This window comes from Ochlerotatus camptorhynchus, unplaced genomic scaffold (genome assembly GCF_037179485.1).
Source record: "Ochlerotatus camptorhynchus isolate MF236.1 unplaced genomic scaffold, CSIRO-AGI_Acam_v1.1 ptg000505l, whole genome shotgun sequence".
NCBI lineage: Eukaryota > Metazoa > Arthropoda > Insecta > Diptera > Culicidae > Ochlerotatus > Ochlerotatus camptorhynchus.
In genome coordinates, this window is record NW_027040990.1 from 1 (window position 1) to 15,267 (window position 15,267).

At 35.5% G+C, this 15,267-nt stretch overlaps 1 long non-coding RNA gene across 1 annotated transcript in view; it reads right to left on the minus strand.

The window, feature by feature from the left end:
• Window positions 1-1,083: 1,083 nt before the first annotated feature.
• The window catches only part of LOC135712844 (uncharacterized), a 37,644-nt gene continuing 23,460 nt past the window's right edge, over window positions 1,084-15,267 (minus strand). Inside the window, exon 4 of the long non-coding RNA XR_010518683.1 lies at window positions 1,084-1,234. This is a non-coding gene — a long non-coding RNA (uncharacterized LOC135712844). The remainder of the gene's footprint in view (window positions 1,235-15,267) is intronic.

Here is a 15,267-nt window from a genome sequence, read left to right on the forward strand (position 1 = left end):
GTGTGTGTCTGTGTGTGTGTGTGTGTGTGTGTGTGTGTCTGTGTGTGTGTTTATGTGTGTGTGTGTGTGTGTGTGTCTCTGTGTGTGTGCGTGTGTGTGTGTGTGTGTATGTATGTGTGTGTATGTGTCTGTGTGTATGTGTGTGTATGTGTCTGTGTGTGTGTGTGTGTGTGTGTTTGTGTGTGTGTGTGTGTTTGTGTGTGTGTCTGTGTGTGTTTGTGTGTTTGTCTGTGTGTGTTTGTGTGTGTGTCTGTGTGTGTTTGTGTGTGTGTCTGTGTGTGTTTGTGTGTGTGTCTGTGTGTGTTTGTGTGTGTGTGTGTGTTTGTGTGTGTTTTTTCATTATACCGGCGGTCCAAAATTACACCAAGAAATCAGATAGTCTAAACGGACCTTAAGGACAGGCACCCACTGCACCCACTTTATTACGAGCTGTAGGCTTGTTCATCTCTAATTAGGTTTTAGCACCGTCGGGGTTAACCTCAATCTGATGACAGTTTAGTGGTACTGTTTACGTGGACTTTTTTTCAGACTGCAGTGAGATGTAAACCACATTTCTGCAATGTTCACGAGCAACATCCTTGCAAGGCGCTGTTCCTCGACAATTTTCAAGTTAAAATTCGGAAATTTTAGAATTTTTTTTTTTCGAAAAAACGACTAAGTGCTTGTAAACAGTACCACTGAACTGTCAAAAAGGTTCAGCCGATTAACACTGGGTTCATTCGTGACGTCACGCTGCAGAACCTAATTATATAATAAGTTCACGCTCAAATTTCTATGTGTACCATTTAGGTGCCATGCATCTTAATGTTTGTACTCGAAAAAAAAGAACCCCCTTGTTTATTTTGATACCTATATTTTGAAAAACGTTTTGTAATTTTGTTAATTTTTGGAACTATTCTTTAATGTACCTTACGGTACCAAGGGGTTCCAACTTTTTTTAGAGTACCAAAATGAGGATAGTACATCACTGGGTGTACTGATGTCTTATCACAACTACACCAGTGGATGCAAAATGTAAAATAATGTATTTTGTGCTGTTGCATAACCTTTCTGGATCAATCAGCTAGTTTCTCATATTACTTACCCGTCCTTTGTTTTAAGGTTGTGCCGGAAAAAGTCATTGGCAGCCAATTTAATAGCCTTTTCAGGGGTTATCAGCAATATATTAACGGCAGAACCTCGATACATCCCAAAATAACCTTCCACTTTGTAAGTCTTCTTAAAACAATCAAACCTGAAAATCAAAACATAAATAAAAAAAGTTACAGCTTGATTTGTTTTCATACCTATTCAATAAGGGAATAATTATAATAAGACCTTAAACAAGTCTAATCGTCAATGGGGTGGGCTTTTGGGGATCGCGAGAGCCTGAAGTCTTATCCATTTAGTGAATTGTTCAGAAAACAGATATTTTTGATTTACCTCTCAATGATTACGAAGATTTGCGAAACTGTTACTGGATCAGTTGAATATGATCTTAGCTAAAGAACCTGAATTTATAAAGAGACGACATCCTATCCATTTTACAGGTCTTCTGCTCAATTGGAATTACTTTTCCTATGACTTTGACAGATAATCGATTGTTCCAATTTTGACATGTCGTCTCTTTATAAATTCAGGATCTTTAATCTAAACAAAGCTTAAAAAATTAATCCTGATTTTTTAAATAGCTTTTTATTTTGTACCAATTATGTATAGCGGACGTTAGTGCTTAGATCTAATTTTATCTTCTATCTTAGGGCTTAGATCTAAATCTACTAAGCACAACACGCCCTTTGAAGAAAAACATTTTTTTGTAATATTGTTGAAAATCTAATACTTCATCTTGACGCCAAACTCGGGCTACGGATTCGAAATTAGGCACGCCCTTTGCACATGCGTTTCATATTCAAAAGCAATTGAATTCCCTTCGGGCTATCGGATGAAGATAAAAATTGATTCGGTCGGAGCGCTTCTTTTGTGATTGAGAAAAATGGGTGCAAACATTCATATCACGCGTTCTCATTGACTTCGTTCGTTAGCTTTTGAACTATCGTATCGTACTAAAGGCATAATTGACTTGTTAACTCTGAAAAAATGACCCAAAATAGTTACCCAATCCGGAATTGGACAGGTAACAGTAAAGCCACTGCTTTTCCTCGGAAAACAAGAACATTCAATATAGTGATATTTTATTATTTGTGCTAAAATTTTCATAAGACGTTTTATTTCTGCACAAATGACTAAGAAAAATTCACCATGGTAAAACAGTTATTCAACATAGTCAAAATAACAACACTTCTATAGCAGATTATACTAAAATCCTATTCATTAGAAACTACTACCAAACATAAACATCAATTACATAGTATATTTGACTACATTCGTGTTCGTTGAAAAAGCACAAAGTAGTCAGCAAAAAAACGTAGGTGCGAAGATAGAGGGATAATAGGATGATACGTTTAATAGGCCAAAAATTAGCTCCAAACCCTATTACCATTGCGCGAGATGACAGGCATAATGAATGTTTCCAATTATTATAGTTCAACGACCTCCCTCTTTTGTTATTCCAAATTGCAGAAACCTCGGGAAAATTACAACTTAAACATTTTTAACCAAATGAGCTATCTGTGCATTTTGGAAGTGTACAAATGCATTGATGTTAAAATGTTGTGATTTTAATCGAATTAGACGATTTCAATTTGCTCATGTTCTAAGATCTCACAAATTAAAACCAAAAATATGATGGTGAGACGTCACGGTTGATGGATGTGTTCATGATTATCGATGTCAGCGGATCCTCACGGATACGTTACATAATTGAAGAAATGTAAACTGTGCGATGTTTATCTTTATATTAACCGTGCATATTCATTTTTCAGTTTGTAAAAAAAAAACTAAAAAAATACCACGCTGATTCACACCGCCACCGCCGCCGGCCCCTGAAAGTGCTATTGGCGTGACGCAAAAGCTGTTGTCCTCTTTTGTGATGTTGATCGTGATATGCTCGATTGGTTACGCTTTTTGATAGATCAATTAGTTCCCGAGATTTTATCCGCCAGACTATATGTATAGCGACTATAGTTCATATGAAGCTAAGTATCAAAATGTTCTATCAGGGACTGGACCTTTTTCTCCTTTTTTGCGTTTTTATCGTATTTTATAGAGAAAATCACGTACAAAAATTATGCTTTTAACACACAAAATATATGGAATGTCCCCCGACATCAAATTTTGAAACTAGCCTCAAATTTGCAGCCTAGATATTAGTGTGATCGAATTCAAAGAGGACGTGACTTTCATAGATATAATATTAGAAATGCGGATGAAATAAGAATACCGTAAAACGGGGTAGCATTGATAGTTTTTTGAAGTATATTCTAAATATCTTTTACATCAAGTAATGTTTCTCAAATTATATTTTTTTTAAACAAGTACTGAGGACCCTGTAATATATTTAATGACACTTAAGACACGTTAGTAATATATTTAATGACATTTATTTCATTTGCACTATTTTTTTAGTCTTGTGACAGAACATCAGTATTTTGATTTGGGGTAACTTTGATAATGCTCGATGAATGTAGAAAAACATGCGTGAATCTCAATTTAGTTTAATAAATATAAAATATTGAATGAGTATATAATCAGAAACACCATAAGCAATAAAACAACAACATTAAATTTGTGATGGCTGTATCAGAAATACATTTCATAAGTGATGGTTTGAGTGCTTTTTTAAACAAGCAAAAAGCAAGAAAATTGTTTTCAATATTTTTGGCAATCAAGGGAAATGCCCTAAGCTACAATATGGAACCAATGTTTCTAATTCGGAAAAAGGCAGAGAGTAAATTAAATCATCATATTCTACCATCAAAGTAACCCACATTATCAAAGATACCCCGTTTTACGGTACCACATTTCTTAACATGTGCTTTATAGATTTCATTGTATTTTAAAGGAATAAATGCTTTCAATTCGATGCCTAGACTTATTAAACATACAACAACTATCAGAATTTAAGAGACATTGCAATTCACTCGTTAAAATTGTATTGACAGATTATGTATCTAACGGATTATTTTGTATGGATAGCTGTTATAACGACTTTTTAATAATTATTGTAGCACTGAAAAAATATTTTGTGCGCCACGATGGCGATAATGGATTTTTGATATTTGATTTAATAGTTGTTAACAACAACAAAACTTTTTTGAGTAGTTTACAAAGGTTACCGCGCATATTACGGATTTAGAGAACTGAATTTCAATCCGCATCGTGCTCTCTTGCCGTGCGGATCTATTTGCTTTTTGCTTAAGGAAGTGTTACTACTACCTAAAGCTATAACAAATTTAAACAGTACTTTTCAGTGCTCAACCTGTAAAAAATTTTCTACCTTGTTCAACTCTTATTCCTCTTCGATCCTTGTTTGGACCCTACCCGACGTAATCCTTCTTGGATATCGATTTGGAAAATTCCTCTTCGAACCTTCAGATTCTTATAGTAATCTGCTTGGAAGTCGATTTGGATAAAAAATTTTTGCCGCCATGGCGCCTAAACGCAAAAGAAAGGGGCAAACTCTTGACCCCCCTTCTGATGAAATTAATTTGAGTAATCAATTTGATTTGCTTACGGATGATGAGAATAATCCATCATCCAAGAAAAATTCTAGTAAACTTTCCCGGCTTAATGCCAAGAAGGAAAAGATTCCCCCTATTGTGATAACCACTTCCGATTTCCATGCTCTTCGCATGGAACTTTTGAATTTCGTGAAAGTTAAGTTTTCACTACAAATTGGACGTCGGGGTGAATGCCGTGTATTGGCTGAAACCTTGGACGGATTTAAATGTCTTCTCAAGTATCTTACTGAGAAGAAGCACAAATTTTTTACTTACGACACCAAAACTGAACGTGTGTTCAAGGTTGTCATGAAAGAACTGCCCAGTGGTGAATCCCTGGATCAGATCAAAGATGAACTGGCAAAATGAAAATGAAATCCCGTCCTGGCGATTCGCGCAACGGGATTTCTAATGATTTTTATTTACACTGGAGTCGCTTTTTACGCGGGTGATACGTCCCGCGTAAAAAAAAAACCGCGTAAAAAAAACCGCGTAAATTCCGGAATCCGCGTAAAAAAAAACCGCGTTAATTCCAAAATCCGCGTAAAAAAAACCGAGTAAAAAAAGACCGTGTAAGAAAAAACCGCGTAAAAAGCGATATACCGCGTAAATTCTGAAAACCGCGTAAAAAAAAAACCAAAATCCGCGTAAAAAAAAACCGCGTAAATTCCGGAATCCGCGTAAAAAAAACCGCGTAAATTCCGAAATCCGCGTAAAAAAAAACCGCGTAAAAAAAAACCGTGTAAAAAAAAACCGCGTAAAAAGCGACTCCAGTGTAGTTCACTTCAAGTCTAGTGAACTAAACAACCTTAAGGCCTTAGAAAAAGCTAGCCTTATGCTCCATGTCCGAGTGAAGTGGGAACACTTCAGGAAGACTGGAGGAAATTTCCAAAACCTCACTCAGTGCCGTAAGTGCCAGGGATGGGGTCACGGAACAAAAAATTGCTACATGCCAGCTAAATGCATGAATTGTGGTGATTCCTCTCACGCAAAGGACGACTGTCCTGTGAAGGAAGATCCTAAGAAATTTAAATGTTCAAATTGTGGTGAAAACCACAAATCCAATTTTTGGGAATGTAAGACTCGCAAAGCGATCCTACAATCTCGTTCTAACCGCCAGGTAGGAAACGCTCCACGTTTCCGACCAGGTACAAATTCCTCTGCTGTTAACAACGGTCAGCGAGGAACAAATTCTACATTCATACCCGTAGGTACAAATATCACCCCTGCTTCAAATGTTTCATCTGTACCTACTCCCCTCGCTGCTAACAATGTTCAGCGAGGTAATGGAGCTACCTATGCTGCTATTGCACCGGGTAGAAATCAAAATACTAACCAACGTTCTAACGGAAATTTTGACAATTTTGACTTAGGAAGCATTACTGCCCCTAAAATGGAATTTTTACAGAATTCATTAATTGACATGATATCTGATATGCTTAAATCTAACTCCATGTTTGATGCTATTCAAACTGGAGTAAAATTTGCTAATAATATTGTCATGACTTTAAAATTCAGTAATGGATTTTAAAGCTTTAAACATTTTAAATTGGAATGCTCGATCTCTTAAAGATAATGAAGAACTTTTTGAGAGTTCATAACGTGCATATTGCCGTTATAACTGAAATGTTCCTTAAACCTGACCATAAGGTTAAGAAGGACTCAAATAATTTAATTTATAGAAATGATCGTCTTGATTGACCCTGTGGTGGCGTTGCCATCATTGTTCATAGACGAATCAAACATAAAATTCTTTCTTCATTTGAAACCAAAGTTTTTGAAACTTTGGGAGTTTCTGTTGAAACAAAATTTGGACAACTTACGTTTATAGCTGCCTATTTGCCATTCCAATGCGTAGGCCAGCAAAAGAAGGGTGACCTTCAGAAACTTACCCGTCATAGGTCTAAATTCTTCATTATAGGTGATTTTAATGCAAAACACCGCTCATGGAATAATGCTCAAAGCAATTCCAATGGTAATATTCTGTTTGATGATTGTTCTGCAGGTTATTACACTATTCAATATCCAAACAGTCCAACATGCTTTTCTTCTGCAAGAAATCCCTCAACTATTGATTTGGTCTTAACTGATTCATGTCAACTTTGTAGCCAATTGGTTACCCATGCTGACTTCGGTTCTGATCACCTTCCAGTAACTTTTAAAATATCCCAAGAAATAATTTGTAATCCCAACAGCTCTATTTTCAATTACCATACAGCTGATTGGGAGCAATATCGAACATTTATGGAATATAACTTCGATCCAAACATTCCTTTGCAAACCAAAGATGAAATTAATTATGCTCTTGAATCTCTGACTACTTCTATAGTTGAAGCAAGAGCTGCCTCAGTACCAAAATGCGAGGTTAAATTCGATTCAATTATAATAGACGATGATCTTCAGCTCTTGATCCGTCTTAAAAATTTCCTTAGGAGACAATATCAAAGAACACGTGATCCTACCATGAAAGTTATCTGGCGGGATTTACAAAAACAAATTAAAAAACGATTTTCTGCCCTGAGGAACAAAACTTTTGAAAATAATGTTTCTAAATTAGACCCGAGTTCCAAACCCTTTTGGAAACTCACAAACATTTTGAAAAAACCTCAAAAGCCTATTCCAGCGCTTAAGGGGAAGTTCACCGCTTCGAAAAAAAATAATTACGTTTTGATTTTTTCTAAAAATATTAAAAAAAAAGTATCAAAAATCTAAAAAAATCACATTTTTTCTAATTTTTTAAAGAAAATTCACGTGCAAAAACATGTTTTATAAGTCATTATGGCATAAAGTTGGACTCAAAAAACCACAAAACATCAACTTTTCGGTTTTTCTGAGAGTCCAATTTTTTTTCATGATGGGATAGAAAATTTTTTTTGCATATAATTTTTGACAAAAATCTAAGAAAGAAACTGATTTTTCTTGGATTTTTGATAATTTTTCCCAATATTTTTAGAAAAATAAAAATAAGAGATGAACTAGCCTATGGCTAAAAATCTCTATAATAAAGTATCAAAAAAAAAAAAAGATAAATAAAAACGTACCGAAAATATTTTTTTATTTTTGGGCCGGTGAGCTTCCCCTTAAAGAAGGTGGTAAAATTTTGATCACAAATTTGGAAAAATCTCAGAAACTTGCTAAGCAATTCGAGAGTTCCCATAATTTCAGTTTGGGTCTTACTAGTCCTATTGAGAATCAGGTTGCTCGAGATTTTCGGAATATTTTCTTTCGGGAAAATATTTTTGATGATTCCTGGGGGACTGATTTGGACGAAGTAAGGTCTATAACTAAAAAGTTTCAAAATATGAAAGCTCCAGGTGATGATGGAATTTTCTATATCCTCATCAAAAAACTCCCAGAGAGTACCTTGTCTTTCTTGGTAAAATTATTTAACAGATGTTTCCATTTGGCATACTTTCCTGATAAATGGAAAAATGCAAAAGTTGTTCCAATTTTGAAGCCGGATAAAAATCCAGCTGAAGCTTCTAGCTACCGTCCAATAAGTTTGCTTTCTTCAATAAGTAAACTTTTTGAAAAGATAATTTTAAATAGAATGATGCTTCACATCAATACGAACTCAATTTTTGCAGATGAGCAGTTTGGATTTCGCCATGGGCATTCAACTACTCATCAACTCTTAAGAGTTACCAATTTAATTCGTTCAAACAAATCTGAAGCAACTGGAGTTGCTCTTCTAGACATAGAAAAAGCATTCGACAGTGTTTGGCATGAAGGTTTGATTGCTAAATTGAAAAAGTTTAATTTTCCACTTTATATTATGAAATTAGTTCAAAATTATTTAACTGACAGAACTCTGCAGGTAAATTATCAAAATTCCAAATCTAATCGACTACCTGTTAGAGCAGGAGTTCCTCAGGGTAGCATTCTTGGGCCGATATTGTACAACATTTTCACTTTGGACCTCCCTGATTTGCCTCAGGGTTGCCACAAATCTTTGTTCGCTGATGACACAGGCATTTCCGCTAAAGAAAGAAGTCTTCGTGTTATTTGCAACAGACTGCAGAAAAGTTTAGATATTTTCTCTTCTTATTTACAAAAATGGAAGATTTCTCCCAACGCTTCCAAAACTCAACTTATAATATTTCCACATAAGCCTACAGCTTCCTTTTTGAAAGCTAGTAGTAGTGACATAGTCACTATGAACGGAGTTCCAATTTCCTCGTCAAACCAAGTAAAATATCTTGGATTAGTACTTGACCAAAAATTAACTTTTAAAGATCACATTGAGGACATTCAAGCCAAATATAACAAATATATAAAATGTTTGTATCCTCTTATAAACAGGAAATCCAAACTTTGCCTGAAGAATAAAGTTCTAATATTTAAACAAGTTTTTAGACCGGCCATGCTTTACGCTCTGCCAATATGATCTAGTTGTTACACTACCAGGAAAAAAGCACTTCAAAGGATTCAGAACAAAGTTCTGAAGATGATTTTGAAGTTGCCTCCCTGGTACAGTACTACTGAGGTACATAGAATTTCGAATGTTGAGACTTTAGAACAAATGGCCAACAACATAATTAATAATTTCAGGCAAAAATCGTTGCAATCCTCAATTGCAACGATTAATTCCCTTTATACTTAGATAAGATTTAGTTTTAGTTTTTAGTTTTAAGATATCAATTGTTATGCAGATTTAAAAAACATGCAGGTTTAAAAAACCTGTTTAAAATACTGAATTGCCAAGACAGGAACAATGTAAAAATACTTAGATATATATCATAACAATTAAGGCTGGTAAGTTACTGTAGTTAAAATGAAATGTAATTTATTTTGAATTTTAAACAAATAAAGAGTTAAAAAAAAGAGAACTGCATTTAACATTTGATAAAAAAAATGCAACTTTGAGGATTATTTTTAAGATACCTCGAGTTAGTAGTAAGTTTTCTGGCTGAATGTCGGGGGATCGTGAGCATTCCTGACATTGCTCAAAATTATGATAGCATCAGATTGTGTTGATTGTTCATTAACACTTGATCGCTGGAAATGCTTGTGAATATTTGAGGTGGACAAAAATGTGAACAAAGAGGTGAACGACTAAGCTTTTTCGCTTTTATATCGCTGTGAAGCAACTGTGAAGTGTCGAAGAAATTTATATCTGTAACCAGTTCGTTTTTGTATGCTAACCTGGTTAAAATGTCATATTTAATTATTTAAAGATAAATCGTCCAGCTACCTTTAAGGGTAAGAGTTGGGACCATCACCATCATCTCCAAATTAAAGAGAAGCACCTAAGATTTCGTTTGGTGATTGCTTTTCAGTGTTCTTTTTTTTATATAAATGTATTCTGATAGAGACAAGAAGTACCCGGATATGATGAAGATTTATTATGGCGTTTTCGTTGTTTTTTTATTCTATTATAGTCACTTCAACACTCTCGTGTCATTTATGACTCGTCCGGGGGTGAGATTTGAACTCGTGACTTTGACGTGAGAGCGAGGGGTTTCTACACGAGTTAATTACCGGTCAGTGCCAGTTAAATTACCGAAATTACTCTGATTACTGTTCAATTAATTAAAATTACTTTATTACTTTGAAATTACTTTTATTACTCTCGATTACCGAAATTACTACGATTACTTGAATAATTTAAGGATTTACTTAAAATTTCCCTTACCTGCTACCCGAGCAAAGTCGGTTAACAAAATGAAAGCAAATCGATATTAAAGTTTGCAGTTCCTATCATAATGAAAACTCATTTTGATTTCAATTGTCGCGACAGAAGTCTGATATCATATTGTGCTTTCATTATGCAGTCAAGACTTTTTAAATCAAAGCAACCTAACTTAAAGTTCTGCTGTTAATTTCTTGTTTAAAATTTGATTTAAGTTCATCTGTCGTTGAACTAATGATTATTGTTTATTTGTTTTGTTTAACACATTTTAGGTCATTCGTGACTAGCCCGAGGTGACATTTGAGCTCAAATCTTTCAGCGTGAGAAGCATGGATGCTAACCATTAACGATAGGCCCGTATTCAGTCAAATATTATGAATGCAAAATCAGTAATCAAATTGATTTCATTGAAAGCAGAATTAGTTTTCCGTTTGATTCAACAGTGTAAAATTTTGCTCTCATTTTTGCTGTGTTAACCGTTAAGTCAACCAATATGAGATCAAATGGAGTATTCAAAATAAGTTACATCATAACAGCAAATTCTGATTTCAATTTGATCTCTAACTTTGCTCGGGTAGTGGTGTTAATAACCCGAGCAAAGTCCAGCATCAAAATGCGAGCAAATTGAAATCAAGTTTTGATATCAACATCAAACTGAAATCATAATTTGATTTCAGTTTCGCAATTCACAAATTTGATACCAAATTTTGTTTTCATTTTGCTGCACATTTGCTCTTCAAAAATATGTTGTTGCGGGTTTGTTTTCATTGCCTTAGCATAACATCAAATTGAATACTTGTTTTGTTATCAACAGGAAAAAATTATATCAAATTTAGTTTTCAGTTTGCTCTCACTGATAGCAGAAATAGTTTTCAATGTGATGTCACAGGAAGATTTTTTTGCTCTCAATTTTGATATTTTAACCGTTAAAACGACCAAAACGACAGCAACCTGAGTAATCATTATCAGCGAAATCACAACATCAAATTTAGATTTCCATTTGATCTCAGACTTTGCTCGGGAAGCGTGTGCGAGCTACCAGTTACGCCAAATCGGCTATCAAATGCATTGTTTACAAAAGCTGATACGTCCCTTTAAAAAGTTATCGAGATTTCTATACAGAGCTGGAAAAAGGTCCTATCTGCTTTGATCGATTATTTTCATCGACTTTTTCTTTTGATTACCACGGCTATACAAACAGTTTTCGTCTAGGTTTTCGTACTATTTTCGCCACATAGCATGATAAAGAAGGTTTTTATCTATCGTTCAAATCGTCAAATACAACAGAGAATGTTGTTGAAGAGAAGTTATTAACGAAAGAGAAAATCGATGAAGAGAATCGATCAAAGCAGATAGGCTCTTTTTCCAGCTCTGTATAGATTTACGCCAAGGGAGGGAGGTGGCTGTCAAATATGAACAATCTTCGCCTACCTCGCATAACTGGTTCCAAACGTAAACAAGCCATAAGAAACCTACAGGGTTTGTTTACGTTTGGAACCAATTTCATACAATAATGATCAGTAGGCTGATTTGACAGCACGTCCCCCCAGATTTACGCGCGTTGATGCGAATGTCATCAAAATTCAAGCAGAAACAAAGGTGCAACCGGTATCTACACCGGTGAACAAAAACGGAAACGACATTAGCTCTTTTATTCACCACGAAGGAAGACCATTTATACCCCGGACAGACTATGGCTTATATCATATAATATAGGCTGGCTTGCAATGAGCACTCATATATAGGATTTCCAGTGAAAACTAGATGTATGAGTGCTCATTGCAAGGCAGCCTATATTACATGATATAAGCCATAGTATGTACGGGGTATTAGGCTGTGGTGAATTTTCACTTAAATTTGATAGATAGAAAATTTTCCAATAAACCTGCTATTGTACCAGTCTTATTTTTGACAGACCAGGAATCAATTTTAACAAACACATTTTTCCGAAAATCGAACGATAAACAACAGAGGGGTTTTTGAACATTATGGTTTATTTTTGAAGTGTCAAATTTAAGTGGATATTCACCAAAAAATAATAAAAATAATCGACCATTGACGCAGCAGCGAGGATTGTTATGTTACAAACATAATAAAGGTTGCCCCATTAAGTAGACAAACCACCCAAGTAACCACCAAGCCCGTTAATAGAACCATAAGGGCCCTTTTTGCAATATAAGGCTGACATAAGGCTTTAAATTTTTGATATTAACCTTATACTGTTCGCTCATTAAACCATATCACTCCCATCTGAAAAAAAATCAAGCCGAGAAAAACGCTGTTGAAAATGTAGTTCTTCACGTGCTCTCATGAATGGGACAACCTAGTTTTGGTATTTTTCACGATTGTTTCTGAACAACACATGTGATTTTCAGTGCACAATATAAAATGCGGGTCGATGGATAACTAATTTCTAACAAAAATCCCTATGGGACTGTTCTGCTTTTATGGGCAATATATCAGCTTTATGTTGCACTTTTTGCATTAGTGCTTGGTTACTTGGGAAAGGGAGCTGTAAAACCTACTAACTGATCATTCCTGTACGATTTTGGTTCCATAAAACAACAAACCATATAGGCCTACAAAACTTAGCCTCTCACGACCATCTTGATGATGCAGATATAATTTATTTATTTATTTATGTTATGGTCACCAGGTAAAATATTCACCCCAATGACAGTATACTTATTGTAGACAAATTAACATAAAATAATTGCACTTATTTCTTAAACGGGATATATTGAAGTCAAATACATTATAGCATCTGTTAAAGATGCGATACATTCTCCGCATGGGCTCATTCCATCCGTAGTTGGTTCGTGAAAGGCGGTTGTTCAGGAAAGCATGCGATCGTAGATTACGGCGGCGGGTATTGATGACGATACTACTCAGCAGTGTAGAACAATCAACGTTTCCCTGAAGAAGATCACCGACGAAGCACACCATTGCTACGTTACGTCTCACATCCAAAAGTTGGTAAGCATACAACGGCTTTCATAGCTACGCAGATTTCTAGGGTCATTCCAGCGAAAATGCCTTAAAGCATACCGGATGGACTTCTGTTGAATAGTTTCAATACGCGTGGTTCCATTTTGGTAGTATGGAGACCACACGACCGTCGAATACTCCAAAATAGGTCACACCAACGAACAGTATAATGCTTTTAGGCAGTATACATCTTTGATTTTTTTTTTGCGAAGCGGAATATGAACCCGAGTTGTGAGGAAGCTTTGGATACTACGTATGCAACATGATCCTTGAAGCTGAGCTTGGAGTCGATCAGTATTCCCAGATCCTTGATAATCGAATCACGTTTCAAAGTTATGCCCGTCAGGGTGTAGCCTGGTGAAGAAGCGAACGCTTGCGGCCAAAGGAAATTACAGAGCATTTCGAGACATTCAGTGACATGCGATTAATACGACACCACTTAGCGAAGACTTCCAATTGTTGCTGCAAGAAAATGACATCACTAGGTTCTTTTATCACGAAGTAGAGTTTCAAGTCGTCCGCATACGATAATTAAAGGCATTTGAGGATGGTATTGACGTCATTCATGTACAACAGTAACGGCCCAAGACGACCTTGGGGAACGCCGGATGACACGGGGAAGGATGAAGAAACATAGTCTCCAATCTTGACAGACATGTTTCGACCAGTCAGGTAGGAGTAGAGCCAATTAAGCCATATTTTTTTAAATTAAGTACCAATTTTAAATTAATTTGATAATTCCGGTAGGAGATAAAAAGTTAAAATCCAGGTACCAACCATTTTCGTATTTTTTTTTTAATTTCACAACGCAAATTAAAGCATTTTTCATTGAACATCTTGCCAAATTACATCAGTAATTGTCTTATTTTACGGTTTTCCACAGATCTGAACTGATTGGTACCTCAAATATCCACACACAAGAAATCCGGTAGTTTTCAATTTTTTACAACAAAAATATTCATGAATCCAGAAGGATCTATGCAAAAACAATACAGGATCAAATTTATCAACTGTAGCTCAAGTTTTGGAGCATCTAAGATTAATCAAATTATCAGAAAAAGTGCAAAAATGTTCCGCTTTCCAACGGTCTCCTGTTCATCACCAGAGGTTGAATTAGTTTCTATTAAAAAGGCGTATAGAGCATTTTACGACACGTTTTGATTCAAATCATGAATAAATTTGACATGGGGTGGTTACCTAACGGCAGTGAGAAGCAACATCAATTTCATTAAATTCTGTCAGGCACACCAACTCCTGTCTTTTCTTAAAATGGACTATAAACTCAGGTCTTTTTTTTACATGGGATATGTGCCAAGGTTGGCAAATGAATTTCTAATTTTAAGTTCCTGGTATTTTCCCGGTATTCCTGGTATCTTCTATAAAAAATCCTGGTTTTTGAGCAAAGCTTTATATCTATCAGTTTTGCAGATTTCCTTTAATTCTTCTACATGACTGAAATGTTTTTTTTAGTAACTTTAACGCTCTTGGATCATTCGTGACTTGTCCGGGGTGAGATTTGAACTCTTGACTTTGGCGTGAGATGTATGGATGCTTACCACTACACCGGGGTCGCCCCCTTGACAAAAATGTCTTAAGTGTCTTATATATGTATTTAGTGAAATACTTCAAATTGGATGCTTCGAATGCAAACTAAACTGGCTTGAAAAAAAAAACAGAAGTAAAATAATTATTCCATTACGTATATTCAACGTTCGCTGAGTTGTGTCGACTTTTCACCAACCAAAGGACAATCGCTAACTAAAATGCATATCATGTGTCAAACCTGATAATAAAAAAATATTTAAAATACATCAGTGCCCATCCGGCTCACACAAAAAACAAATACTCAGTAAATATCCATTGACTGAGTATTTGTTTCAGTCCAAGGTTTTCCACTTAGCTAACGTTTACTGTAATCAAGCGGCTTAAGGCCAATTTCTTGACCTACGCTCAAGCGAAGACAACAAATCAAGAAGACTGGCAACTTTGCCAGAATCCAAGCGACAGATACAGCCCAGTGGCAGGCGCGTAGGCAACATGTTATACCGT